Source organism: Cupressus sempervirens, chromosome 6 (genome assembly GCF_028749045.1).
Source record: "Cupressus sempervirens isolate cs-2001-9-10 chromosome 6, ASM2874904v1, whole genome shotgun sequence".
In the NCBI taxonomy this organism is placed as follows: domain Eukaryota; kingdom Viridiplantae; phylum Streptophyta; class Pinopsida; order Cupressales; family Cupressaceae; genus Cupressus; species Cupressus sempervirens.
This window is the reverse complement of record NC_143123.1, coordinates 630,027,336-630,049,017: the sequence shown is the minus strand read 5'-3', so window position 1 is coordinate 630,049,017 and position 21,682 is coordinate 630,027,336. Positions and strand designations below refer to the sequence as shown.

At 33.7% G+C, this 21,682-nt stretch overlaps 1 pseudogene; it reads left to right on the top strand.

Annotated features, from left to right (window-relative positions):
• Positions 1-3,881: 3,881 nt before the first annotated feature.
• LOC149553810 (uncharacterized) overlaps positions 3,882-21,682 on the top strand; it is a 56,184-nt pseudogene continuing 38,383 nt past the window's right edge.

Genomic DNA, 21,682 nt, shown 5'->3' with positions numbered 1-21,682 from the left:
TTGGTTTAGTGGAAACATGAAAGAGAACACATGTGACAAGTCCATTTTCGAATTTGAGGAAGAATGCATGGATAAAGGGGCCCTCTAGGGTGTCTAGTCACCATCATGGTCAAAATTAGTTCCCTGACATGATGTACCATCATATGGGTAACTTATTTTCACCTAAAAGACACTTTGGGATCACCTAATGACCCCTCAAAATCCTAGTCAAGTCCAAATTCGAATTTATTATGATTGAGACCCATCCTTCCCTTGTCAAGTGCGTTTAAATTACTTATTAATAGGGTAATTATTTTTAGGGTAAATTGCCACCATGGTCCAACCCAAAATGACACGTCAATCACATATAAAATTCACAAGTGTCAAGTGACACATAAAGCACATTCACCTTACCATGACACACTCCTCATGCACCTAACTTATGATTAAACATTTCCTCATGCAACAAAGTTACATTAAAACAACACATTTTCACAATGAGGCTTTTTGAATCTTCCATAGATTTTCCTTGGTTAAACTGTGTTCACATAGGTTTGGAACTTGTTTCCCCCCCAAAGTATCCATGGTTCCACTTCCTGCACATTCAACTTGAGCATCAGTAGTCCAAGGAGGTTATATGGATAAATATCATAAATGCCTATAATTTCAATCGTTACATAATCTTATTAACATAATTCAAATAAATTTCCTTTCCCAATCATTTCAAGTAAATCATTCAAAATGTTAAAATATCAAGATCTACATATCAAAATCAAGTCAACATATGTCTATGTATCATAACTCATCATAATTGAATTAACATTTATCTGCATACCACATTAAATCTTAAATCATCATTATCAAATTAACATTTATCCGTATTTACATCATAAGCCATTGTAGTCAAATTATCATTTATCTACATATCATAGATCATCGTAACCATCATATTATAATCTAATTTTATCATGTCATTAAGTTGCATCCATATGTGTTTGATCATTCCATTCACAATATAAGTTTTGTTGTGCATATCGTAGAAGCAGAACACTACTGTAAGTGTCAAAATCAATTGATAAGTAAGCCATTGTCCTACTAGATATGGAATAATGTCAAATATTCAATTATCGAATATAAATAATGAATCACAAGCATTTCTACAATTTAGCCTCTATCAAAGCAATAGAAAAGGTCTAGTTCATGAGCAAAATCATTAATTATATCATTTAGGCTTTAATGTGCAAACATAAATGTGGATCATCAAAATGTAGATATTAAAATACCAGACTAAAAGTACCACAATGCAATTATGTCATCTATACTATGACGGATTGGGTGAGGTCTCACAACTCCTGTGAAGGAATCAATCTTTCCTCTGAAAATAATGTGAATCAAGTCACCTCCCTAGCAGATGAAGTGAATCTTATCCCTTGTTTCAGTGAGAGAACAATCAAAATGTGTGATGATCCAGTCTCTCCTAATTTCCTCAAAAATGTGACAAGGTTTCTAGTTTTTGAATAGAAAATTAATAGGTCTTTGAGCTGCACTCATGATCTTTTGAATTCTGGTGGGTTTATTACTGAAATAACTCCAGATAGTATACATGAAGGATCTAAAATAACGAATAACATCTATGACCATACTCTTGATGACTCTTCAAGTACTGATCATCATATTGTTGATACTGTTATTTCTAAAAATCATATTTCAAATACTGTTAGTGAGTTATGTCATGTGGATGTTCCATTTTATGGAAACTCTAATATTAGTATCTTTAATTTTTCCATTTCAAGCATCAATGTCCCTTTTCTTCATATTTCTACTAGCTTAGGTTCAGAAGGAGCTTTGCTAATCGGTGATCCTAGTTCTAGCTCATTATTGAATTTCATTAAGCTCCAAAGTCAGGAGCCAAATGAATCCAATACAAAAATTTCAGAAGATGAACTCCAAAGTTCAAGCACTTATATATTTTTCTATGATACTTATGAAATTCTAAACACACCTTAAATATAACCTACACACATATTTGCAATGCCAGTCACAATTACAACAATCCTTTTTGCATTTACAGCTTTCAACTTGGAGAGTATGGAGAAGAGGAAGGAGACTTGTATAGTTTATGACACATCACCCTAAATTATTCACTTTACTCACACAAATGAAACTCATGGCATTAAATCTTGAAATTCAAAATACACCTTCCTTGATGCGAAATATGAAGATTTTATACAAAATCTACAAGTGGTCCCAAGGGCACCCCAGGGAAGTTGGATACTTTGGTTTTCCCGCAAGCTTCTTCCCCTTATCAAATCCTAAACTAAACCTTATATATGATCCATTCACCCATTTGCATGACAACTCAACAACCACAATCATTTTTGCAGTTACAACTGTTACCTGAAGAGGAAGGAGAGAAGAGGATAGGACCATGCATTGTCTATCACTAGTCACCCATGAATGGTCACATTTATTGCACAAATCAAACTCATGGTGTGAAATAATAAAATGCAAAATACACTTTTTGATGCCAAATATGACGCCCTTCTACACAATCTACACATGTTCCTGAAGGCACCTCAGGAAAGTTGGATACAACAGATAGGTACAAGTGTTCTATTAGGACCATATGCTTGAGTTATTTTCCTCTAATAGTGTTTCAAGCTTGGAAACAAGGTTTTTTGGGTGCTATTCTTCGGTTGTTTAGCTCTGCAACCTAAAAGATTCATTTCCATTGCTTCTATTTCTTCTGCCAAATTGGGGGTGGATGTAGTTACAAAGTACACATTCTTTTCTCTCCTAAACATACAGTAGCTAGATAGACATCTGCCCCTCCTTGGATACACATATCCTATCTGTATGGATACGATATGGATACATATTAGATAACATACCCACACGAGCCCAAAAAATTTTAATTTTTAGACTGTGCAGGATACTGTGTGAAAATTTGGCATAAACCTTCCTAAACTTATTTAACAAAACCGGAACCAAATGAGGATGACAAATGAAATGATTTTTCTATTTTGGGGACCCATTTTTTGGGTTATCTACTGATGCAACTCTACAATTTTTTTTGCATAGTAAATTTTTTAATGTAAATTTATAAATATGTATGGAGCAATTATTTGTCTATATTGCTTTAGATGTAATGCAAATAGGGTGAGATTACATTTGGGTTTACTTTTGGTGATGTCATTAACTGAAGTTCAAGAGACTCATTTTGTATCATTGAGTTCATTATGTAGGAGTGACAATGATGCTGAATGAAAATTTTCTAACTCTTAAGTATTTGTAGAGCCTATGGAAGCATTAATTATGTATAGCATCTTGAGTTGGATGTTTCCTAGGGTGCATTTAGACATTCATCATTAGCTGAGAAGCAAGAGACTCATCTTGGACAGTTGAGTCCATCACGTGGGATTGACAATCATACTACTGAGCAAAATTGATCTAGCTCTGATTTTCTTGGAGAGCGTAATGTAGAACATAATATTAGAACTTCAGTTTGGGTGTTTGTTGGGTGAGGAGTTCTAGTTGTGAAGGTTTATTTTCTACTCAATGATTATGCTATATGTCTTCAACTACTAAGCTCATATTTTTGAAGTTTAAACTTTAAAAGTAATTTAGACATTTTATCTTGCGACTTCCAATTTTATCATATTCTGATCTTCTTTGGGTAATAATTTACACTTTTGGACAATTTTATATTATCTTTTAATAGATTTATATTTATTTTTGGACAAATGTATAGACACCACAATGTATATGGGAGGTCCTTTGCTTATGAAAATGCATGCATCCACTATATGTAGATGTTTTTTTAATGCAAAATTGTAAGTGTATTTGCATGATAGTGGTTATTGGTTAAAAATTTTTAGGTAGAAGGAAATACAGTGCATATAATGAACGCATTGGCTAGTTGCCCCGGAGCAGCACAAAGTCTGATTGAAGATGATTCACTTCAACTTTTATTTCAAATGGTTGCAAAAGGGGAAAATATTGGTACACTTCCTTTGCACATAGTTCAACTTCACCGACATGTTGTGCAAGTTAGATTTAGCCATAATTTATGCCAATTCTAGGAATAATATGAGGGTTTCCTTTGAAATTTTGAGCTCTCTTAATTATAAGATTTTAATTGCCATTTCAGTTGTAATGCAGATACTTGGTCTCCTTTTGGTCAATGATAATGGAAGCACAGCCAAGTACATTCACACTTGGTGTTTTGTGTGTTTTCTGATGACTAATTAGGCTTATTAATTCAGTGTATTGAGCAGTCAAATAATCATTCAGTGGATGAATGGCCTTGAACTTATTATGGTTTTATAACTTGTTAAATATTTGATTTCTATGGATTTTAATTTTCTAAGCTAAAGTGCATGTTGATCTTTGTTACTATTAGAGTTATTTCTTTATCTAGGGGCAAAGATAAAATGATTGTTTTTTATTTCAAGTTTCAAAATTATTTTTATCAGTCATTTGTTTCCTAGCTAGATTTTTGTTTGTTGGTTCTTGGTCATTGCTATCTCGAAACCATTCCATTAATTCTCAAAATGCATCTAATCAAATGGCTAATGTAGATAGTGAACAAAGAGGAAGGTCTCTATATTGTTGCAAATATTATGAATTTGAGGTATACTTTGATTGTTATTCAGGCATTTGATGCTGAAGTTGGCTCATTCATAATATTTCTCCATCAGAACTATTCCACTTTTTGCTATGTCATATTTTAGATTGATAAAGATGGATACAATTTCTAGCTCAAGTGATTTATCTTTAATACACATGTTATTGGTCTAATGGAAAGTCAATTGAAGGAAGAAAAATAAACTAGAATTCCTCATGCCGTGGTGGGATCTACAGCTTAGACTCTCAGTTAATCAATTTTTATTGATTTTCTTGTCAAAAAATTCAGATTTGAGGTAGAGAATCTGTAATCTCAAACATAAATTTGAGTGTTATAAAAAATAGTTGTGGAAAGAGTAACTTCAACAATTAGAACCATTTGTAGCTTTCTTCATTCATTTTGGGTAATATAGTTGATGGGGATATAACCTCTTTTTGTAGTTAATGAGGGGATGCATATGCATGTTATTTATTGTGATAGGTAGAGAGCATTTTCTTTGCTCTTTTTTGCAGTGGAGAACAAACCATTTACTAAATTTCTAGTGGCAGATTTTCATTCCTGGCCTCAGCATGTTCATGAGAAGAAGATTCAAATTGGTCTTGCTCTAGCTGCTATAGTTAGGATACACAAACAAACAAATGATACCTTGAACCCTCAAAATGGTCTATCTATATATCCTCTTTGGCCCATAGGTAACTGGCCCACTAGAATAGATCCAATTGGATTTTAATTACATTAACTACAACCAAGGATAGAGCAACAATGATTAAACCAGTAATTGCAACACCATCCTGAGAAACACAATAAACATATTCAAAGGTTAATTCATATAATATTCTCACAAAGATTCAGGCTTTTATTATAATGATTGGTTGATGTATCAAAAATAATCTCTTAGTTAGAAACTCTTAGAACAAAGCAAGGAACCATTATTTTATTTATAATCTCATTGTGGCATTCTTTTCTGATTGATCTAATACCTCCATCATTACTGCCACATTGAAACAGGTTCTTTTCTGACTAATCTAACATCCATGTGGCTTTGAATATGTTAAGAATTCTCGTCTACTCTCAACAAGTATTTGAAGGATGTATGAATTTGATGTAATCATCTAAATCTCTGTCCTTTATATTGATTCTTATACCCTTGTGTGTATGCCAATATATTGATCAACATGAAGGGATGTTGCAGATCAATTTGGTAATATGTCAGAGATTCAACACTCTTTAGGCAATATTTAATAATGTTCCTGATTTTCATCGCTACTATGAATAGTATTGTTCTAGCTATGGTTGATAGAGTACCTCCTTTAGTTGGTGGTTGTTTGATCTCCAATAGTGAATATTCTTCTGAATATAATTGCTAGATATATTCAAATGTCTATAATCTAATCCTATACAAGTTTTGTGAGTTATCTTCTTCTCTATCTTTGTCAACAGTTGACTTTGATTGCTATTGATTTATTTTATTTTAATTTTTTCATGATTTCTCCTCTTGTCTGAACATATCTTGGAATCTATGACCTTTTTTTGTACTTCTTCCTTGTGTAAATATTCAATAGTTAAAGTCAAATGGCTAATTGTTCAAATACATAGATCTAATGAATAGAAGGGGACCGAGGTCTAATCTCATATCCTCTCCAAAATGAGATTGAGAAGCTTTATATCTAGTCAATATGTAATTATTAATCATGTTCCGCATTGATAAGTAGGAGATATTTTCCACAGCAATTCAAATTGTGATATTGCTATCATTATTTAACTCATGAGGCACAGGTCAATGAGTTTGACTAAAAAAAATTACACAGTTAAATTTTGATTGTGATATCACAATGTCCCATATTACTAATATCATGGCTACTTAGATTCTTAACAAATATTTCCTAAGGGAAATCATATTAATTCATACTATTTGGTTATTGTGTGTATCAATGTCTCGGTGTGCATTTTTAGTGGTAATCTTAGTAGTTAGCAATTTGTATGATGCCTGTTGGTGGAATTATCATGTGGCAATGATTATTCAAAGGGATATTTGTTATATTATTAATTATGTGTCTCACTAGGAAATTTATAAGGAGACGTCCAATGTAGATGACTGTTTCAAAATTGGTATATTGCATCTAGCTACAAGCCATGTCAGAAATACAATGCTAAACCCTTATTTCAATGTTCATGTCCCATTATCTCAAAATCAATTTTTTCAATCTTTTCTCTTTATGTGATGTTTCCTAGCCAATTCCTATTATGCTTGTTTCATGGCAATATTATCCTTCTTGGAATATTCATGTGTAGGTCTGTGAAGGCTTCCCCAAATTATATTTGAGAGCAAAAGAAAAGTTTGCCAAGGCTGAAAAAAGTGGTCAACCAAAGCCACTTTTTATTCGTCCTTCTACATAGTGGTATGCATGTGAAGAGAAGCTTGAAGGCATAGGTTCTGATTTGATTCATGTACCATTTATTTCCATAAGACAAATGAAATCAGTACTAAAAGGAGTAGAAAGAGACCAGTTTGTTGTTTGGCATGTTTGTTTTTCTATGCACTCATCTAAAGAGGAACTTGAGGAAGCATTAATGGTTCTGAATCCCAAAGAAGTCATTTCAACCACTTCCAACTGCAAAGCAACTGAACTACAGTATGTTAGTAAGAAAATTGGAAATACTTGAAAATGGTCTGAAAATGATTCAGGTTTACAGTCCAAAACTACAAATACATTCTGTCAAGCTGGTTCAATATTAGGAATCAAACAAGATAGGGTTAATGATGTAACTGCATTTCATGTTTCAATCAACTAAAATTTATTTCAAAATGAGAGAGAAACTCAGATTTGAGAGTAGCTTTAGATGAGAAGCATTCTCACACACACGTGCACTTTTCTTCACCACTTAAACCCATTCCTCTTTTTGGGATAACAAGATACAGTCTTCCGCCATCTCCACCTATGTCTTTTAGTGATGAGGAGGATTTTTTAGCTCTTCAAAGTGAAAGGCTTCAATAAATGATGCAGGACCTCTGTCACCTTCTCATTTGCCACAAGATATTAAGAATTTTATGTGTGGTGGAAAGAAAACATCTCAATTTACAAATTCAGTAAGGGCTAGAAAGCTTGATGATGAATCCAAAAGCTCCATAGATCATGCAGAGGACTGCACACAATCATCTGGAAGGATAGCTTTGCATATCAATGAGGAAGTGAAGAAGCCACATGTATTAAGTGGCCATTTAGAAGAGAGTGAGCATTTACTTGACTATACTGACCATCCAAGTCCTAAAAAATATGGTGTAGGTGACAGTGAACAAGTAGGCTGCATGTAAATTTACATGATGGAAGAGAGCTTCTTGAGTTTTGATAGCCATTGCAAGCATCCCAGGTCACTTAATGAAAATGTTAGAAAAATGTACACATCATTACATGTACCAATTCCTCAGCCCCCTTTTTCATTATTGGACCTTGCAAATATCACCAAGTGACCTAAAATCTAAAACTCTCAAAGTTAATCAAATGAAAAGAAATCATTGTGGCTTCTCATTCAAACTCCTTTCCTATTCATTTTCTAGATAAAAATTGGAGTCTAGATTAAGATAGTAGCATTTCATTCTATTATTCATTATTATAATTATTTTGTAAATTACCTCATTCTATGTACTATGATAATTATATTTTCTTATCAAGAATGTCATGACACTCAATTGCTTCAGCTCAGTGGGGCTAGTTGTATACTAGTTGAAACATTTAGTTGTACTCCAATGTAGTCCAGTCTAAAATTTAGTCAAATATTAATTGTTCAAAAGCTATTATTATTCTATGTAATATCATATTTTTTTGAATTCAAGTGCATTTAATACCGACTCAGTCTTCATGCTAATTAGCTAGAAATAATATTAGAAAGAAATTATGTAAAATCTGGTAGCATGGAGTTCCTGACATTTGCTAAAATGAATGTTTAAAAGAGAGCAATTCTTATGCAGTAGCTAAATGGTTATATCTTCTAGATCAACAAGACCTGAACATTAGTAATGCATTTAAGCACCATACTTGAAAAGGGTTGTTCATTTGTCTTATCAAAATAAGTTTCCTCGAATCTAAGAAAAGAATTTGAAAAGTGTTTCTTTTGCATATGGTACCCATGTGGTGATACATAACATAATTAATTATCTTTGGCACAAATACAAATGTCAGTTTCACTGCCATTTCTGTGAACAATATATTTGTTGTGCTCGCATCAATGTCCCTTACTAATGTTTTTCATCCTAATTGTATAAACTAAATCTTTTCTTGTGAACCATATTGAATTAAAGGATTCTTTTCCTTGAATAGGGTTGTTATGATTTTAGCAGATGTATAAACTATCAATGTTGGAGCTCTATTTCTCATGATAGATTTTGAGTTTTTGATCACTTCATGTATAAATCTTTCAAGCTCTAAGGAAATTTCTGGATGGAGATGCCATATTAATGTTAGATCCAAAAATAAACAGAAACCCTGCTGCAAACTTGGTGATAGAGAAAGTGCTATTAAGGAGTGGTTAAAAGGCTTGGCAGTGATTTGATTTTGATCAATCATGTATGCTTCATGTGTCTAGACTTTGTCTACTCAAAATTTAGCTCTTGTTTATGGACTATTATTATTATGAGCTTTATAAGTTTATATAGTTCATTTCTCTGTTAAAAATTTCTATTACATTTTGGTTTTCTTTGTGTTGTACATAATCCAAATTAAACCTGTTTATTTATTATTACAGGGCCGCATTAGCCTTATGCTTGAAAAAAGAAGAGGAAGCCTCATGTTATAAGAGTAGAACCACAAGAGCCATAGGAGAATGTCAAAGATAGTCACAATGTGCCTATTAGCATCATGACTATCTTTGACATTCTCCTATGGCTCATAAGGGAGACTAGCTAGCGAAGATGCTCTGTTAGCTTTTAATACGCTTCATAGATGAGATTGCATTATATGAAATTCATTACTACACCAAAAAATGGGCTCATCTTCAATCTTTGGAAGATTGAAGATGAGCCCATTCCCAGTGTAGTAATGAATCTCAAAGCTCCTTCAGCCTGAGCATATGATGTCTTTTGGACAATCTTTCTGAAGCTGCATCAACATTTTATCCTTCAGGTGTTTGATTCTTCATCTTTCTTCTTTATTATTCTACAGAAAAATTCTTATGGTTTAAGTTTTTAGCATCAATTTGTAATTTTAGTCAAAAATCTCTATATATCTTTTCTTTCCAGACAAGGTTGCTTAGTTTTTATGTAAATGTCTTTGCTTTTGTAGCTTGGACTTGAATTCACCACCAATGTTCTTTATACTTAGCTAACAATATATTTGTACCAAGTATAGTGCATTGTAATGGTATTGTTCATAAAATGTTAATTTTTACTCAAGAAGACTATTTTTATTTAGTTTTATTCGCCAAGTTTCCTTTTCAGTTTGATTTTGAACTGGTGATGCTTGAGACTCAAATGCCTACAAATGCTTCATGCAGTGTCTAGTCTCAAGCCCTGATCACTAGGGAAGCTCCTAGCTCTTATTACAGTTTGCTTATTGCATTGTCACATCCAGTTTGCATGTGATTCTATTGACCTAAAGGATCCTTAACAACAAACAACAGTAGTCTCCTCTACCCAAGATAATACAACTTTGTTTGGATTTAAATAAGAAAATTGCAACAGCATTATTAGTGAGGATTTGTGTCTGCTCAGAAACTTCTTATCTAAGAAAGCCTTCCTAAGGGTTGTGAGCTTGTGTACTTCTCCTTTACATCAAAGGTTCAATGTGAGCATGTTGCTAAGACCCTGCCCAAGGTTACAAATGCAAAGTGAACTAGTTCTAATTTACTTATGGTTTGCTGGTGTACTTTGATTGCTGTGGTTTTCTCAATATACGCAATGCCACACAATATATTTATAGCTAAGCCACTTGTAAATGGATGTAGTGCACTTCCAGATTTATTTAAATACCAAAGTGTGTAATAGAAACTCTTATTATTTTTCTTCGACAAGGTAAATATTAGAAAGCTTGCCTACCATAACACCACCCAGGTCAGATTATAATTTCTGAGAACTAAAATATCACTAAACAATTCTTGATTCCACTTCAAAAATGCATCATTTGATTTATAATCACTTGTAGTAATTAAAATACTATTTGTGATATAGATTTTTAGCATATTTCTCAATCCCCGTCTTTAGTTATGTGCATCTCTTGTCTGCCTGTAAAGTTGGACTTTGCCCTTTGTTTGTTATGATTTTTGAGTCTATGATATAAAGCCTGTGATATGATAGGTGTTTCTTTGGTTAGTTCCTTTTTATTATTGATGGTATTTTCCTTTTCTCTGATTTCTTCCAATCAATATTTCTCTTTTCATGATTACCCAAGGATATATCTCTATGTGCAAGTTAAGTTTTATTGTAGTGTCAAGGGAATAGCTGCATATCTTTGGCTTGAAGTGTCAGATGGATAGAAGAGCATTGAGTCACTGGCCTTGCATCGAACTCAAGAATCGGCATGGGGAAAAGATGTCATCTATTTCAGAGATTGATCAAAGGTAGTATTCTATGACGACTTTTAATGTTTCTTTTGCATATGGTACCCATGTGGTGATACATAACATAATTAAATTTACTTGGCACAAATACAAATGTCAGTTTCACTACCATTTCCGTCAACAATATATTTTTTGTGCTCACAATCAATGTCCCTTACTAATGTTTTTCATCCTAATTTTATAAACTTGTATAAGTCTTTTCTTGTGAACCATATTGAATTAAAGGATGCTTTTCCTTGAATAGGGCTATTATGATGGGACTAATGCTTCATGCAAAAGGTCTACATTTAATTGAAAAGTCACAATATAAAGAGGCTCTTGAAATACTTTCCATGGGAGAGGTATCTAGTGCATAGACAAGCATTTGCAGGACAAGCATTTCCAATGAACATAGATGTTGCATAGACAAGCATTTCTAGTAAACATAGATGTTTTAGTTGGCATCCCTTGCCATTTGGCTTGCCCTTCTCAATGTGATTGTAGCATCTAATGTAATAGTAATAAGTTGTAATTGAACTAAAAAGTTATTTATATGCTTGTGATAAATGACTAATTCAATCACAATAACCATGATTGAAGTTTCTCGTTGTAGTCTAGGAAAATTTGCACTAACCTACTTTTGCATTGTTTGAAGGTTGATAGATGGGGAAGTCATGGATGTATGAACTTTTTGCAATGACTTTATTCATTTGGGTCACAACATTGGATTCTTTTTACATGATGATTTATTGTCAATCATGTCCATTTGCTACCAAACAATTCATATTCTACAAATTTGAGATGAAACTTTTGTGGATGTGCAAGCCATCAGAGCATACTACAGGGAGGATGACAAACTTATTCTCAACAGTCAAACTTAGGTAAGTGATACAAATTGTAAAATCTTAACATATGGTTGTTCAAATTCTATATCTCCTAAATGATTTCCTTTTAGCATATAACTTGTTGTGCATAGTTGCCAAGTTCGCTTATTGTATCGAGCATATTAATCAAGAAGCATATTAGTTACTGTTGGTGTTTACGACAATTTGATTAGTTACTGTCAATTTTTTTAGGCATTCTATGAAATAGTTCACATGCTTTGCGTATGATATGGCATTTTACATGCATCCTGCACTCTCTCATCCGACCGATGATGGATTACGGAGAATGATCTAAAACCATGATGCTAAAAAACACACACAATAAAATCCAAAATGAACTTGCATTACAAATGGATTGTGGAAATCTGATATTGTTGATTTTGCATGCATGTCTACCAGGACAAACACAACTTAAACATATTGTGGAAATTTGATATTGTTGATTTTGCATGCATGTCTACCAGGACAAACACAACTTAAACATATGTTTAAGTTGTGTTTGTCCTGGTAGACATGCATGCAAAATCAACAATATCAAATTTCCACAATCCATTTGTAATGCAAGTTTGTTTTGGATTTGATTGTGTGTTTTTTAGCATCATGGTTTCAAATCACTCTCCGTAATCCATCATCAGCCGGATGAGAGAGTGCAAGATGCATGCAAAATGTCATATCATATGCAAAGCATGTGAGCTATTTTATAGAATGCCTGAAAAAAAATTTACACCCAGGCGTTGGTAGAAATTTCTACCTTCATTGGTCAAAATTTCTACCTTTACTGGTCGAACTTTTTGACCTTCATTGGTCAAAATTTCTACCTTTATTGCTTGAAATTTCTACATTTATTGGTCAAAATTTTCTTCCTTCATTGGTCAAAATTTCTACCTATATTGGTCAAAATTTCTACCTTCATTGGTCAAAATTTCTACCTTTATTGGTCAAAAATTTCTTCTTTCATTGGTCGAAATTTCTACCTTCATTGGTCAAAATTTTCTACCTTCATTGGTCAAAATTTTGACCAATTCCTAGAAGAACTTGCACCATGGCTATGGAGGTTTTTTTGACCAACGTATTGGTCAAAATTTTGACCAAATTTTTTTTGATTTGGTCGAAAAATGGTCTCAAATGTACTAGTGGATGCATTTTCCATCTGTGGTGCGGGGTTCAAAGCCCCCACTGAAGATGAGTTGAGTGGCCCCCTCTTACTAGATATGGTTGAGGAGATGAAACTTGAGTTGGAGGACCATAAAGAGATTTGGAGCCAAAAGGGGTGTACCATTATGACAGATGGATGGATAGATGGGAGGAATAGAACCCTCCTAAATTTTCTTGTTTCTAGCGGAGGTAATTCATCATGCTCTACTTCTTGAAGTCTAAAATTTAATGTATACTATTATTGAATAACGGAAATTTTGTTTTATTGACTATTAATTCTTGAATGATAATTATTTTTTTAAATTTTCACTTTTAGGATCCACCATGTTTTTGAGGTCCATAGATACTTCGTCACGTGTGAAAAATGCAACATTCTTATGTGAGACTATTGAGGAGGTCATAAGGGAGGTGGGGGAAGAGAATGTTGTCCAAATGGTGATTGATAATGCAACTAATTTTGTTGTTGCAGGTAAAATTTTAACTTCTAACTTTCTAAGTTCTACTCCTAAAAAATTTGTTTTAGTTTTTCATTAAATTTTGGAAATTAAAAGTCTTTTAATACATCAAAAAATTTCATTGTTCACTAACTAATTTAAAATTGTTGCAGGAAAACTTTTGATGGAGAGACACCCAAAAATCTTTTAGACTCCATGTGCGGCTAATTGCATCGACCTTATGTTAGAGGATATTGGAAAGCTTGTATGGGTGAAATCATGTGTTACCAAGGCCAAAAATCTTTGCAAGTTCATCTACAATCATGCCTTGGTCCTCAGCACTATGAGGCAATACAAAAAGGGAAAGGAGTTGGCTCGTCCTGGTATCACAAGATTTGCCTCTAACTTTATCACACTGAAATCCTTCCTGACTTCAAGGTTAGCATTGAGGTGCATGTTTGTTGGTCCAGAATGGAGTTCCTCCTCCATTGCCACCAGCCCTACAGGGATAGATGCAACAAAATGCATTTATGATGATGAAGGTTTTTGGGAGCCATGTTCAAAGATTGTGGAGGTAATTTAAATTTTAAAAGCTTAAGTCTTAAAATTTTATAAATTAACTTATCTCATACATATTTCTATTTTATTTTCATTGTGAAACTTTACAAAGATTCATCATTCACTAAATTGTTTTTTTGTTTAATTGTTTTGTAGATCATTGAGCCCCTTGTATCCCTCTTACAAGTTGTTGATGGCGAGAAGCCCTCTATGGGCTACATTTATGAGCGCATGGATAGGGCCAAGGAGGCTATTAAGGCCAAATATGTAGAAGTTGAGGAAAACTATGGCCCTATTTGGGAGATAATTGATAGGAGATGGCAAAATCAGCTTCATGAGCCCATCCATGCAGTAGCCTATTACCTCAATCCGACATATTGCTTCCGTGATGATTTCAAGGTGGATGAGGAGGTTTTTAGTGGCCTATACATAGCGATATCGAAGATGTCCCCTAATCCTACAAATATATTGCTTGAGATGGATGCTTATAATAATGCATCAGGGGCCATTTTTTCAAGTCAAATTTGCAAAGAAGGTCGTATAAAATTGCAGCCAGGTAAAAATTGCAGCTTAAGCCTTATACAATCTAGTTTCTAAATTTCTAGCTTTAAACTTAAAGTTCTAATTTTGAATTTGAAATGAGGCTAATATTTTTTTGTTTTCCTTTTTTCAAAATTTAGATAGATGGTGGCAAATGTTTGGGCCTTCAACCAAAAACCTTCAGCAAATTGCCATCCACATTTTGAGCCAGCAGAGTAGCACTTCTAGATGTGAGTGCAATTGGAGCATGTTTGAGCACATCCACTTGAAGAGGTGTAATAGGCTATTTGTGGAGAAAATGAATAGGCTAGTCTTTGTGCACTACAACTTGCGCATTATGATCAGAGAGATTTTGGATAGTGACACCTCTCTGATTACTCTAGATGAGGTTGATCCAGAGTCTGAGTGGATCACTAAGGCTTCTGATCCTATCTTTGATGATGAGGACCTACAATAGCTTGACCAAGCAGATAGAGAGGGCCATGCTAAGGCTGTGACTATGGTAGTAGAGGACTAGAGAGCTCTAGTTGTTCCTAGTGGCACCTCATCGACATTGTTAGAGCTAGAGGCAGAGACTGTAGTTGATCCTAGAGGCACCTCATAGATTGATGCTATGGCTATCGAGACATCTATGACCTACCTTAGATGCCTTAATAAGAGGCATTTTATATATTATACTGAGCCTGAGGTTGAGGATGAGGATGAGGATGAGGATGAGGATAATGATGAGGACTCCAACTAAGAGCCATAGTTGTAGACTTATAGTCTTGTTTTAACTTTTTTTTTAACTTAATATATGATCATAATTTGGAACATTTGAATTTGATGATGACTATTGAATGTTGATGTGTTGGATTTCATAATACATAATACATATACATTTTGATGGTTTACAATGTGCATGGATTTATCATTTTATATATGATTCTATGTTTTACACTTTTACTTCTATAATATTTCCTTCAAGCTTCAGCTACTATTTAAACTTTAAACTTTAATTACTAGTGATATAGTATTTAGCAATTTATCTTTGTAGTATTGTACTTATGTAATTGATGTTTGAATTTTAAGTTTTAACTTTAAGTATGTGCATTATGATCAAATTATCTTCTATTTAATGATGTTATTGTGTCTTTATGCTTTATTCAATAATGGGTGCATGGAATGTTCTTTAAATCCTAAAAAATCTCAAAATTTTGAGGTTTTTTCACTTTGCCGAGTCACCGCTGAGACAGGTCATGAGTCAAGTTACCCTTGTCGAGTTCAAGTCGAGTTCGAGTCTCGTTACTTTGATTTCAAAATCTACTTATCAATTCAAAAAAATTCTATAGATAGTAAATTACGTTATGCCATGCTCTAAGAATTTTCACCATAAATATCGCTCTATTGCAGAATTATTTTTCAAAAATTAATTGTTTAAAGAACCTTGGAACCCTTTGGTAGTCTATTCAAAACCTAGATCTCCTTCATTTGATGCAAAATTTTCAATCCTCCCGCACTCAAATTCTTGAAACCCTAGTTCGTACCTTGTGTGATGCACTTGTTAAAACATAATCACCAATCTGTTCTTTTGCTTGCCTCTTTGGTGTAGTCTCTTTCTCAAAACCCTAACCCATTTTTCGTTTAATTTCTCACTTCTCACTGAAAGAAATGTTAGCAACAGCAATGCCCCTTCAAAAAATCTCTTCGTGGACTTTGTTATGACCAGATTTAACATGTCTTTAGGGGATGCCACAAAAATATTAAAATTGGAGCCCTACCTGGTGCGACTCAAAACCCTGGATAGTGTTGAACAACTCGCATACGCGCTCAATAGAAATGGCTACACCAAAGTTCAAACTGCAAGTATAATCAAATGTGAACCCATGCTCATGTTGTTGCACATAGAAAGAGTGTTGGAGCCCAAGATTGAAGTGCTAAAGTAGAATTTATAACCAGGTTCCCGAGGATCTTGACATGTAAGCTGGAGAATCTACACTCCAACCTTGACCTTCTCAAGACTGTATTCCCTACATGGGATAATCTGATTAGAGCAATTACAAGGAACCCCAATTTTTTTTGAAAGAACTTTCAGAATGTCTTGAAACCCTTGGTTGCCTTTTGGGAGGATTTTAGTTTTCATGGAATAAAGCTCACCGAGTTGTTTTCCTCAACTCCTTGGCTTTTGATGTGCTATTCGCTGACGCCCAAGAAACTTGATCTCATTCGCAAGATTGGAATTCATAGGGAAAGCAGAGCATACAAACACATTGTGAGAAGGGTAGCCATAAGTCAGGTGGAAGTGTCAGAGGCTAAGATAAACAATCTTCAGCTTTGCGGTCTCTCGCATAAACAAGCCCTGGATTTAGTTAGGGTCGACCCTACAGTTCTCAACAAGTTTGAGGAAAACATCAAGAATAAGATGGACTTCATGCTTCATCATGTGGGAATCTCTATAAACTTTGTGACAAAGCATCCACACATGTTTACAATGAGTTTGGACCAGGTAATGAGGCCCAAGTTTTTACTTTTGCAAAATATGGCACCAATAAGTGGAGTAGGGGAGGTCAGTCCGACTTGAATTTATGTTGGTGATGTAGGCTTCCAGCTGTTCTTTTAATCTCCCCTGCCTTTACCTACTCCAACTACTTTATTTATTATTTTCTTCTTATTGAGAGTTCTAGATCTCTCATTTTAAACTATACTTCTAGATTATTAGGTTTAAGTTTAGGGTTTTTTCAAATGCCGACTATAATATTTTTCCAGAAGTTTGTAGATGTTTTTTCTTCTTAGCTAATGGTAGATTTATCTAGAATATTGTATGATTTCTTATAAAAACACTATGTACTCATTTGAGTTCATAGGGAATGAAATATAATATAGTTTATTGTGTGGCAACACATTGTGTTGTTCTATGTCTTTGTTATTTTTCTTCTGCAAATTCATCATATTGGTATTAGAGTTGTAAAAATCTGGGCATTATTTTTATGGGCAGTTGTCATTGTGGGTAAAGGGAAAATGAGAGAAAAGCTAAAGATTTAAGGAAAATATCATAGTTGTTGTGTGAGGAAGGAAGAGAGAGGGTTTGTAGTTGTTACAAGTCAGAAAGTTTTACTGTTAAATCATGGCAGGAACCAATGGAAGAATTTCACAGCCACAAATTCCAACTTTTAATGACAAAAATAATGATTATTAGAGCATCAAAATGAAAACACTTTTTCATTCTCAAGATGTTTGAGATTTAGTTGAAAGTGGGTTCCCTAAATCAACAAACCAACAAGCATATCAAGCTCTTCCACAATCTAAAAAAGATTTATTAAAGGAAAATAGGAAAAAGGATGCTAAGGCACTATTCTTTATTCAGCAGGCAGTGGAGGAAGCAATATTTCCAAAGGTAGCTACTGCCATAAGCTCAAAGTAAGCATGGGACAACTTGCAATCAACATACCAAGGCACAGGAAAGGTAAAAATTTCAAAGTTACAAAATCTTAGAAGAGATTTTGAAAATTTACAAATGAAAGAATCAAATTCAATAGACTCATTCTTCACTCAAACAATGGGGATAGTAAATCAGATTAGATCATATGGAGAAACCCTTGGGGATCAACAAGTTGTAGAGAAAATACTTAAAAGTCTACCAAATAAGTTTGATTCAAGAGTTGCAGCCATTAAAGAATCTAAGGATCTCTCTTTGCTATCAATAAATGAGTTAATGAGTTCTCTCTTATCACATGAACAAAGGTTGAATCATTCGAGAACTTCATCATTGGAGAATTCTTTCAAGACTCAACTTTCATTTGGAAGAATAAGAGGAAGATCAGATTACAACAGAGGTAGAGGACATTTTACACCAAGAGGAGGATGAGAAAATCCACAGTTTGAGAGTAGAAGGCCAACATCAAGCTCATAAACCAATTTCACATCAACAAGAGGAAGGGGGAGCAACCATCATCAAGGAGAAAGGTATGACAAACCTAACATCCAAGTCATTATTGTATTAAATTTGGGCATTTTGCATCTGAGTGTAGAAAAAGACAATATGACATGAATAGGCAAAAGGCTTATTTTACAAATGAAAGTCAGCCCAACACTAGTGAGCAAAACACCATCTTGATAACATGAAATGTTGCACAAGAGAGTTCTAAAGAAGTATGGTTCTTAAATAGTGGTTGTAGTAACCATATGAGTGGGTCTAAGGAGATATTCTCAAAAATAGATGAATCATTAAAATCAGAGGTTAAGTTGGGGAATGATCATCAAATTTCAATCATGGGAAAAGGTTCAATTAGCATAAGAACTAAGAAAGGTGAAGAAAAGGAAATTCCTGATGTATATTATGTTCTTGGATTGCAACACAATCTAATAAGCATTGGGAAACTAATACAAAAGGGATATAGAATACATTTTGAAAATGGTGAATGTGTGATTCTAGATAAAAGACCAAGCAATAGGCTGATTGCAAAATTTGAAATGACTCAAAATAGAATGTTCCTACTTAAAATCCAAAGTGAATTATTCTTAGAGTCAAATAAATTGAAAAAAGTAGCTAAATCTACATTCAAAGCTTTACACAAAAATGAATCTTGGCTATGGCATTTAAGGTTTGGTCATTTAAACTTTAAAGGTTTACAACTCTTATATAAGAAATGAATGGTCTATGGGTTTCCATCAATAGAGCCACTTAAGACATGTGAGAGTTGTACTTTGGTAAAGAAAAATAAAGAAAAAAATTCAGTTGGAAAGTCTTGTAGAGCAAAACATCCACTTGAGATAGTCCATTCAGATCTTTGTGGGCCAATGCCAACACCATCCTTAAGCGAAAAACTTTATTTCTTGACATTTATTGATGATTTCAGTAGAAAAGTTTGGGTTTATTTTGTGAAGTATAAATCAGATGAATTTGTTGTAAATCAGATGTATTTGTTGTCTTTAAAGAATTCAAGGAAAAAGTTGAGAAAGAAAGTGGATACTCTATTAAAACATTAAGAACCGATCAAGGTGGAGAATAAATATCAAATGATTTTCTACATTTTTGCAAAGAAAATGACATATGGAAACAATTTACAGCAAGGTACACTCCACAACAAAATGGAGTAGCAAAAAGAAAAAATAGAACAATTATGGAGATGACAAGGAGTATGTTAAAGGAGAAACACTTGCCAAATGAGTATTGGGCTGAAGCAGTTGCATGTTCAACATACATACTAAATAGATGTCCAACAAAAGCAGTAATAAATAAAACACCAGAAGAAGCTTGGAGCAAAAGGAAACACAATATAGCACATTTGAGAATATTTGGTTGTGTGGCATACTCATTGGTACCTCAAGAAGTGAGACAAAAATTGGATAATAGAGGAGAGAAGTGCATATTTGTGGGATATAGTGAACAATCTAAGGCATATCGGCTATACAATCTCATCACAAAGAAGTTAATAATAAGTCGCGATGTTGAGTTTGTAGAAGAAGAAACATGGGATGGTAGCTTGGATAAGTCAACTACAGTTGCAGCTAGTGTTCCACAAGAAAATAAAGAAAATGAAACTCAAGATGTGCATTCTACAACACAAACAAATGTTCCTAAAACACCTATAAGGGCACCTACCACTCAAAACACTACTACTCCAGCAAGCACTAATAGAAGTGAATCATCTAATCCAACACTTGCTTCATTAAGATCAAGATCTATAAATACTTCAAGGAAGACACGAAGTCTTAGAGCCATATATGATGAATTACAAGAGGCTGAAAATGATGATTTATGCATTAATTTTGTACTCTTAGCACATGTTGATCCAATTTATTTTGAAGAAGCTATTAAAGATGACAAATGGATTTCAGCCATGGATGAAGAAATTTAGTCAATAGAAAAAAATGATACTTGGGACTTAGTAGATCTTCCTAAAGGCAAGAATGTGATTGGAGTTAAGTGGGTATACAAAAAAAAATATAATGCTGATGGAAAAGTAGAGAAACACAAGGCAAGACTAGTAGCCAACTTCACACAACAACCCGGTATAGACTACAATAAGACATTTGCACCTGTGGCAAGATTAGACAGTATTAGAATGATTTTATCCATAGCAGCCCAGAATAATTGGAAGGTTTATCAAATGGACATGAAATCGATATTCTTGAATGACATTTTAGAAGAAGAAGTGTATATAAAACAACCACTAGGATATGAAATTTTGGGAGAAGAACATAAGGTATACAAGCTAAAGAAGGCACTATATGGCTTGAAGCAAGCTTCTAGAGCTTGATACAATAGAATAGACTATTATTTTGTGAATAATGGTTTTAGTAAGTGTGGCTATGAACTGACTTTGTATGTCAAAGTGAACAATGAAGGAGAAATATTGATAGTTTGCTTATATGTAGATGATTTGATATTCACCAGTAATATGTCAATTAACAATTTCAAGGCAGCCATGAAAAATGAATTTGATATGATTGATTTGGGACTCATGAGATATTTTCTTGGGATACAAGTAAATCAAAATGACCAAGGCATTTTCATTTGTCAAAGTAAGTATGCTACTGATTTGTTAAAAAGATTTAAAATGACAAATGTGAATTCAGCCCCTACACCGGTTGCATTGGGTATAAAACTTAGCAAGAATGATTAAAGTCCTAATGTAGACACAAATTTATTCAAAAGATTAGTTGGTAGCCTTTTATATTTGACAGCTACAAGACCAGATATAATGCATGGAGTTAGTCTCATTTTTAGATTCATGGACAAACCAAAAGAAACTCATCGGAAAGCTAAAAAGAGGATTTTGAGGTATATAGCTGGAACAAAGAACTTTGGGATCTTATATGCACATTCAAATCATTACAAGCTAATTGGCTATACAGATAGTGACTGGACAGGTAGCTTTGATGATAAAAGAAGCACTTCAAGACATATCTTTCACCTAGGATCAGGAGCTATTTCTTGGGCATCAAAGAAGCAACCAATTGTGACATTATCATCAGTTGAAGTAGAATATGTTGCA